The sequence below is a fragment of the Neomonachus schauinslandi genome, chromosome 4, assembly GCF_002201575.2.
Source record: "Neomonachus schauinslandi chromosome 4, ASM220157v2, whole genome shotgun sequence".
NCBI lineage: Eukaryota > Metazoa > Chordata > Mammalia > Carnivora > Phocidae > Neomonachus > Neomonachus schauinslandi.
Window position 1 is genome coordinate 21,159,320 of NC_058406.1, and position 9,359 is coordinate 21,168,678.

Below are 9,359 nucleotides of genomic sequence, written 5' to 3' on the forward strand. Positions count from 1 at the left end.
CTGTACTTTTGTTCTATCATTTGTGAATGTAAGACTTTGGATAGCCATGTTTGTGTACTTTTTTCCTTTGCTGAGGGAAAACTGAACAATCTCATCACATATCAGTGTCAATTCAAAGCATTCTAAACCTTTGAGTAAAATGTGTAAATCTTAAATTCATTGTTTAATCTTAGTCACATTTGATTGGCTATTTCCCCCTAATATGTTTCTTTTGTTCTTTTTTTTTTTTTTTTGCATGTTCCATTTTTTAAAAAACTTGGAATAATTTTAGACTTTTGTGAAAATAATACAGAGTTGTCTCATACACCGGTTCACTTCGCTTTCCCCAGATGTCAACATTTTACATAACCATAGTACTATTAACTAATCTATGGATTGTGGCAGTTGTTCAAGGAATATCCTTTTTTCTCTGGCTCTGTATCCAATCCAGGATCCCATCTTGCATTTAGTTGTCTTTAGGCCTCCAGCCTGTGAGTTCTTCAGTCTTCACTTTTTATGATTAACACTTTTGGAGAGTACTGGCCAAGTATTTTATAGAATGCTCCTTGAATTGGATTTGTCTCATTTTTTTTTTTTTTAAGATTTTATTTATTTGACAGAGAGATAGCAAGAGAGGGAACACAAGCAGGGGGAGTGGGAGAGGGAGAAGCAGGCTTCCCGCTGAGCAGGGAGCCCGATGCGGGGCTCGATTCCAGGATCCTGGGATCATGACCTGAGCCGAAGGCAGACGCTTAACGACTGAGCCACCCAGGTGCCCCTCATATTTTCTCAATATTAGATTGAAGTTATTTTTTGGTAAAAATACCGCAAGAGTCCCGGGCCCTTCTCACTGCATTATATCAGGATACATAATGTTCATATGTCTTAACTACTGGTGATGCTGACTTTGATCACGTGGTGCTAAGGTGGTGTCTGCCAGGTTTCTCCATTGTATAGTTAATTGATTTTCCCTTTGTAATTAACTCGTGGAGGGGTATACTTTAAAACTATCAATCTCTGGTTCGCTAATTTTGACATCTGGATTGTTATTGCCTACAACAAACATTACTGTGGCGTTTGCCAAATGTTTATTTGCTAGATTTACTCTACATTTATGCTAATTCGAATCCTACTGTAAGGAGGAGCTGTGCTTTCTCCCCATTTTTAAAAAATTTGTATCAGTGTTGACTCAGGTATATTTAATTCCGTGGGTCAATGCTGTCATTTATTTTTTGTTGCTCAAATTGTCCCAGCTTTGGCAATTGGGAGCTCCTTTAAGTTGGCTCTTGTGTCTTTTTCACATGTCCTCAATGTTTTTTTGGAGCCCTTCCTTACTTTCTGATACAGTGTATCTAGATAGATGTTCCCCAGCTGGTCTTGTATTTTCTCTGCCCCAGGTCCATTTTTCCAAGGAATAAAGGTTCCTTTTATTGGAGAAATTTAGAAACCATCCCTTGATTTTTTTTTTTAAAGCAATTCTTTAAATTGTACAAGATTATTATAGTTTATCTTACTGATGTAGGTGGGAAATGATATAGCCTGACAAACACCTAATCACTTCATTTCTTCTACTTTTGTCTCAAAGCACTGTATATATATGAATCTTCGGGAGTTATGGAGAGGCCCAATGAATGTGGGTTGGCTTGTGCCCTTCCATAATTTCTTTAATCTAATAAATAGAGACCCAAAATGTTAGATCTGGTTTCCACCCCACCTAAACTATTTGAGAGGTTCAGAGGTATTTCTACCTGCAAGAAAATAAATGGTCATATACTAAAGTTTTCAGTTTTTCATTAGAGTTACTATGAACTTGGATATTGCCGATTATTTTTACTTTTATTTGAAAAATGATTTACAGACAGTTCCTGATTTATGATGGTTCAAATTAAAATTTTTCAACTTTATGCTGGTGCGCAAGTGATAGGCATTCGGTAGAAACCGAACTTGGAATTTTGATCTTTTCCCAGGCTAGCAATATGCCCGAAGATATTTTCTCATGTTGCTGGGCAGGGCTGCTGCCGTCAGTCCCATCGCGTGATCAGGAGGGTAAACAAACAGATAACACAACCATTTAGTGCCCACACAACCATTTTGTTTCTCACTTTTAGTAAGGTATTCAATAAATTACGAGTTATCCATCACTTTATTATATAATAGGCTTTATGTTAGATGATTTTGCCCAACTGTAGGCTAATTCTGAGCACATTTAAGATAGGCCAGGCAAAACTATGATGTTTGGTAGGTTATGTGTATATATATTTTTAAAGTTTTTTTTTTTTTTTTTTTTTTTAAGTAATCTACATCCAAAGTGGGGCTTGAACTCACAATCCCAAGATCAAGAGTTGCATGCTCTACAGCCTGAGCCAGCTTTTGTCAGGACCCAACCCCATCTTAAGTCGAAGATGTGTATTTGAAATGTGGTTTGTGTGATAAATGTGGGACCCTTCTGATAAAGAGTAATAGTGTCTTGTAGGATTCATTTTTTTTTTTTTTTTTTTTACAATTTGTTTACAACTGATCCCCCCTCCCCCGCCCCCGGTAGTAATGCCCCATACGACTGTGTGTCACTTATCGTTAGTGGTTTCTGGGCAGCTGGTGACGCTCCTTACCTTTAAGAAGTCTTTAGAATTTTTTTTTTTGAGATTTTTTTTTTTAAGATTTTATTTATTTATTTGAGAGAGAGTGAGAGACAGCATGAGAGGGAGGAGGGTCAGAGGGAGAAGCAGACTCCCTGCCGAGCAGGGAGCCCGATGCGGGACTCGATCCCGGGACTCCAGGATCATGACTTGAGCCGAAGGCAGTCGCTTAACCAACTGAACCACCCAGGCGCCCGAAGTCTTTAGAATTCTTAATATTTATTATATCTGCTGGGCTTGCATGTGGGGAAACCTGACGTGGTTGTGGGGTAAAGTCTCCACAGCGAGATTAAGTGGATTGGGGAAGGTCTCACAACCCTGCATGGCTCTGCTTCCAGGTTCCCGGGACTGGCTCTGCAGCCCGGCCTGCGGGGTAAGCTTAGGACCTGACCTCCCCGCTCCGCCCCACCCGGCCGCTGGGTTAGGACACTGGACGGCGCGTGCGCAGCGCCCGCCGCCGCGTCGTTGGCCCCGGCCTGGTGGCCTGCAGGAGGGCCAACCTAGGTCCTGCTAACCTGATTCTCCGTATTCCCGCGACCCCACTAGCTCTAGCCCGCTGCGGCCCGAGGGCCCGCTCTACATACCCTCGTTTTTGTACGCTCTTCCCCTGCCCTGACCGAAGGGCTATTTTACTGCCAGAAACGGTTTAAGATGCGGTTGGTCCCCCTGAGCTAAACTCCTTACCTTCACCGGTGAGCTAGGTAGCCCGAGGGACGGGGAAATGGGATTTGGCGCACCCTGCTAACAGCGCAAAGATGACTTCAGTGTCACGCATGGTTTATTGTTTGCTTTTACCTTTTAAAATAATCCTCAAACGTGTGACTGGCTGGCAAAAGGTTGGAAAGCTATTACTCTGGACTCACCTGCTGGCCATGAGCGCTGTTCCCCTGCTCAAAAAAGAAAAAAGTTAAGAATTGCCCTCCACCCCCCCCCCCAAAAGAATTGCCCTTTAAGGGGAAGCTCCTTGAAGAAAGTATGAATTTTGCTGCTTTGTCCAGGGTTTCGCCTGCGTGTACTCCTCTGTGTTTTCCATTTCTTCAGCCTGGATTTTGTGAGCCCCTGTGGGCTGCTATTGTTGGGCACGGGGAAAGGGAAATGAGTAAGATTCTTGTCCTCTCAGAATTCAGTTTAAGGATTACACTGTAATACTGTTTGGAGTTGTGGGAGATAGAGGGTGCTTCAAGAAGAGAAGAGGGGCATCTACCCAGAAGATTGCCCTTTCTGTATTGGATTTTCTTTCTTTCCTTTTTCTTACTCGGTGGAAACCACACGAGCCCCTTGCCTCTTCATCTTGCTTCACAGCGGCCGCTCTCACTCGGAGGCACGCCACTCTGCTCCGGCATTAGTGAGCTCTGGGATGTTTGGCGAGTCAGCGAATCGCTCTGCACAATTTCCTCTTTGGAAAGAGGAAGCTAGTTGATGTATGATTTTTGCAGGGATTTAAATTCATTTTAACTAGTAGCGCTTTTCTGATGAAAGAAACGAAATAAACCAGATAGTTACATATATAGCATAAAAAGGTGTATATCTTGGTATAGCGGTTTGCTATTTACTCTTCTAAACTTTAAAAAAAATTTTTTGCTTTATGACATATAAAAACTATATGTAGCATGTGTGTATTCCTAAATATATATAATCCCATAATTTTAAATTATTTTACAAAAATGGAGTAATACCAAACCATCTGCAGTGTCCTCCTTTACCCCCCCGACCCCCCCGCAATCACAATTCCATGAATTTCCTATTTTGGTTTGCTAAAGAAGGACACAGGTCTTCTATGACAATCTAATATGAATGTCCTTTTAGCATCCTGAGGTGAGCAGCAGCCCAAAAAGCAACCTCTGTCATCAAAAGCAACTTGGCAGAAGCCTGTCCTAAACTTGTTCCTCTGGAATCCAAACTTTTCCAGATTTCTTCTTCCCCAAAGCCTTTCAACTTGAAGTTAGACACTCCATTTTTACATGAATGGCATTCCAAATCAAGGGAAGTATAGGGCATGATTGGTCAGGTGGGTGAAGAGTAAGCCAGCCAGGACTGGATAGGGAGGGTAGTGTGGGGAAGGCTGCTGCTATATGCCAGGCAGAGTTCTAGGCACCTGGGGGGACACAGAAAATGAAAAGCTCCTGCTTTCAGTGGGACTTTAATTCTGGTGGAGAGACAAATTTGTCAGGTGATGATGAGTGCTTCAGAGAAAATAACACAAGATAAGCGTCTGAGGCTGGAAGAGCATGCCGGCAGAAGTCCAGAGAAGCGAGAGGGAAAAACAAGTTGGGTAAGACTTTGAGAAGAAATCACCCACTTTTGACAAAAGTGGATCCACTTTTCATTCTACCTCACCATGCCTCCCATTCCATTTCTTGACCATAATCCGCCTCCCACCTTGTACTCACCATCAACTCCCTTGCCCCTTTCTCTCACTTCATCCATTTTAACGGACAAACCATAGTCCAGGTTACATGCAACTCTTTCACTACCTGTTCCTGTGCCATTCAGAGTGGTTGGAGAGAAACATGCAACGAGGGTCCTATTTTAAATTCATGATCATCAGTCTCAGGAGCGGAATCACCAACATTTCCCCCTCTATTCACTTTCCTACTCACGAGATTAATCATTTCATACCTTCTCCCTTTCCTGAAACCTCTAGCACCTCAGATCCTACATTTACTCTCAGTTAAGACTTTACTTCCTACTTGACTGAGGAAGCTGAAGCAATCAGAATGAAACATCACAGACTCCCTCCACTACATTTACTCACGTAACATTGTAGATCAGTGTTTCTTGAATCCTGGTCTCCGGGCCAGCAGCATCAGCACCCTGGGGAGCTTGTCAGAAAGGCAAATTATTGGGCCCCACCTCAGACCTACTAAATCACAAGTTCAGGGGGTGGGGCCCAGCAAGCTGTGCTTTAATCTGTGCTCCAGATGATTCTGATGAACCTTCTAGTTTTGAGAACCATGCCCTTGGACTATGAATGTTTCTGTCTAGAAAATCCCTCCAGCTGTGCACCAGACCTTCATCTCTCACCAACTCAACAACATGGCTCCATCAAATCTCCCCTCTTCCATATCCCAATTTTACTTCTTTCTCTCGGATCATTCCTGTCAGCATACAAACATGCTGTTGTTTCTGTTTCTTCGGCCAGTGACCGCCCATTTCTCTATTCTTTGCAGCAAAACCCCAAAGAGGAAGCTGTTACTCACTGGCTCCATTTCTCCATCCATTCTCTCTAATCCACTCCAATCAGGCTTTCATCCTCTTCATCCCATTGAACTGGGCTTGTCAAGGTCATAAGTGACATCACGTTGTTAATTTTCAGTCCTCATGACCTATAAACAGCACGTGGCATTGTTTCCTCCTTGATACCCTTTCTTCACTTGGATTCTAGCACAGAGTACCTCCTCTGATTTTCCTCGTTTCACTGGGTGTTCCTACTTAGTCTCCTTGACTGGTTCCTCTTCTGCTTTGTGTCCTCTCCATACCAGAGTAACCCAGGGCTCAGTCCTTGACCCTCTACACTCACTAGATTTCATCCAATCCTGTGGCCCTGAACACCATTCATGTGCCCACAATTCCCAACTAGAATCAGTTCAAATGTGTCTCCTGAACTCTGGTATATTTGACTGCCAGCTCGGCCTGTCCACTGGATGTCTCAGCAGCAGTTCAAACCCAGCACTTCCAAACCCAAGCCCCTTCCTTCCTCATCTACCCCATCTCCTTTAGTAAAAAATTCATCTCTTCCATTTCTCAGTCCAAATCCTGGGAGTAATGTTTGATGCCCTTTCTCATATCCTGTATCATATTTGTCAGCAAGTCTTATTGGTTGAACACTTCTTGCCACATCTACGGGCCAAGTCACTATCCTCTCTCACCTTGATTGCCACAATCTTGAAGCGGGTCTCACTTCCACTTTTGCTTCCCACACTCTGTCCTCCCACAGCAGCACAGATCACCCCACTTCTCCGCTTACACCCTCTCAGAGCTCCCATGTTACTCAGAGTAAAGGCCAGAGCCTTCTGGGGCTCACAAAGCCTAGGCAATCTGACCTCCATTCCCACATTCATCGCACTGTTCTCCGGGCTTACGTCTGCACTCTTCTCATCTGTTCCACTCACCCTGGCCTCCCCGAGACCCTTCAAACATGTCAGGTTCCTGTCAGAGGGGCTTCGCCCAGCTGTGTCTTTCACCTAGGACAACACTTTTCTTCATACATCTGCAAGGCCCACTCACTCCTTCACCTCCTTCAGGTTCCTCAGCAGGGTTGTCTTTTTCATGAGGTCTCTCCTGACTACCCTGTTTACATTCGCTATGCCCGTTTCCCACACTGCCTGTCTCCCTTGCTCCAGGCTTACAGTAGGCAGCGGTGGGCCTGAAATTACACCCACCCCAGTCTGTCTCTTGCCATTCTGAGGTGGGGAGTCAAGAAAGCTAAAAGAAAGAAAGAAAGAAAAGAAAGAAGAAAGAAAAAGAAAGAAAGAGGGAAGGAAGGAAGGAAAGAAAGAAGAAAGAAAAAGAAAGGAGGAAAGGCAAGCTGATAAAAAGTTGTCAAGCAGGGCACCTGGGTGGCTCAGTTGGTTAAGCGACTGCCTTCGGCTCAGGTCATGATCCTGGAGTCCCGGGATCGAGTCCCGCATCGGGCTCCCTGCTCGGCGGGGAGTCTGCTTCTCCCTCTGACCCTCCCCCTTCTCATGTGCTCTCTCTCATTCTCTCTCTCTCAAGTAAATAAATAAAATCTTAAAAAAAAAAAAAGTCAAGCAGTTTTAAAAATTGTATCAGTAATTTCAGGTTAACAGAATTTTTAAGATACAATTTCTATCTTTAAATTCCAACTCCCGCTTTCCTAGAGTGATAGGAGCACTGACCAGGGAGCCAGAAACCTTGGAATCTCGGCCTGGACCTGTCACTAAGGAGCGCTGTCCCCCGTGGCAAGCCAGGCATTAGGCTTGGTCAGCTTGGAAAAGAGAGGGAGCTGGGCCCAGTGACTTAGGAGGTTCACCCACCCACCTCCAATCCTGTGAACTCTACACCAAGATAAGCCCAGCGCTGTCGATGTTTCTCATGCCCCCCCACCAAGGCTGTCACTCTCTCCTGCCCAGGCTACCTCCTCAGCCTCCTTACTGATCTCCCCTGTTCGCTCTTGCCCTCTAATCCATACTTTTCACATCACTGCCTAGGTGAAGTGTTACTGCAAATATAAATGCCCATTTCTCTCTTGAGCCCTCCACTGGCTTTCCCGTTGCACCTGGAATCCCCCCCACCCCATGCTCCTTACTCGGGCTTACGAGGCCGCGGCCCCTCTGGTTCTGTGCTTCCTCTACCTCAGCTTGTTGCAGCCACCGTGGTTTCCAGCCGCTCCAATAACCGAGCTCACTCCTGCCTGGACAATCCTCTGTTTTGCGTGCACGTTCTTCCTCCTCCCTCGTGTTCCCCTGGTGGATTCCCTCTTATATTTAAGGACTCATCCTCAGTGTCATTTCCTAAGTGCGAACTTCCTTTCCTGACCATCTTATCTAAAGCCAGATCTCCCTTGTTACTTTAAAATTCAGCTCACTACTTATTTTCTGTTTGCATCTTAACATTTCTCACAATGCAACATTATTTTCAGTCAGGCAATACTCACACAGTGGGATCCCATACCACTGAAAAAAGATAGAAATCTATGTATTGATGTAGAATGAGGTCTTAAGATAAATTGTTAAGTGAGAAAAAACCCAAAGCGCAGTACAGAGTGTGTCGAATACCACCATTTGTGTGATAAGGCAGGGGGAGGATGTATTTGCTTGTATATACATAGGTTATCTCTGGGTGGGTGCGGAAGAAACCAGTAACATTGCTTTTGCCTCTGCGGAGGGGACGAGAGGAGTGGGAGGCTTTTCACTGTGTATCTTTTTGTATTTGGAATCACATAAAGTACTACCTATTAAAATTGAGTATTTAAAAGTTGCTCTGTTTCCTATCTCCCTAAGGAGAATATAAATGTCCTGAGAGTGTATACCATGGCCTTTTGTGTTCCCTGTTATGTCCTCAGCACTTAAAACCATGTCTGGCACCTACTAGTACTCAGTAAGTACAGATGAATGAATGAAAGAATGAAGGTCTCTCCCAGCTCTAACATCCTGATTTCAACCTTAGGGCTTCAAGAATATAAGACATGGATTCCAGGACTCAGCCATTCAGAGGCACCGAGAGAGATACTGGTTTCTTCTGTGGTGTGGTGTACTGTTTTTCTTCGTTGTGATCAATAAGCTTAAAAAAAAAAAAGTGACCGGGAGTGTGTGGAGGGTGGGATGTGGAGGACCTGCCTGGCACAGATGTGCTTCCAAGTGAGAGCCCAGGTAGCCACAAGAGGGCAATGTCCTGCTCAGCTCATGCCCCAGTCTTGGCCTCGGGGGTTGGCAGCCTCAGGGACAAGCTAAAGAGGCCCTTTCCTGCCATCTCAAAACATTCAGGATCACAGCTCCTAGCACACTCCAGTTATGAGACTGTCTTCTGCATTAGATTCTAAACTCCCTGAGCTCAGGAACTGACTTTGTCTTGCTCGCCAGTATACTCAGAGCCTGGCATAGAATGAACAAAAGAAAGAATGAATGAAAGATTAAATATTGAATGAGAGAACTCCAAGAACAAGGAGAGAAAGCCTGGAATCAGGAGCTGTCATACCTAAGGTCGCCAGCAGGTGGCACTACAGGAACGTTTTTGAGTTGTCTCAGGCTCTCTCTCTCTTTCCTTCTTTCTCTCTCTCTTTCA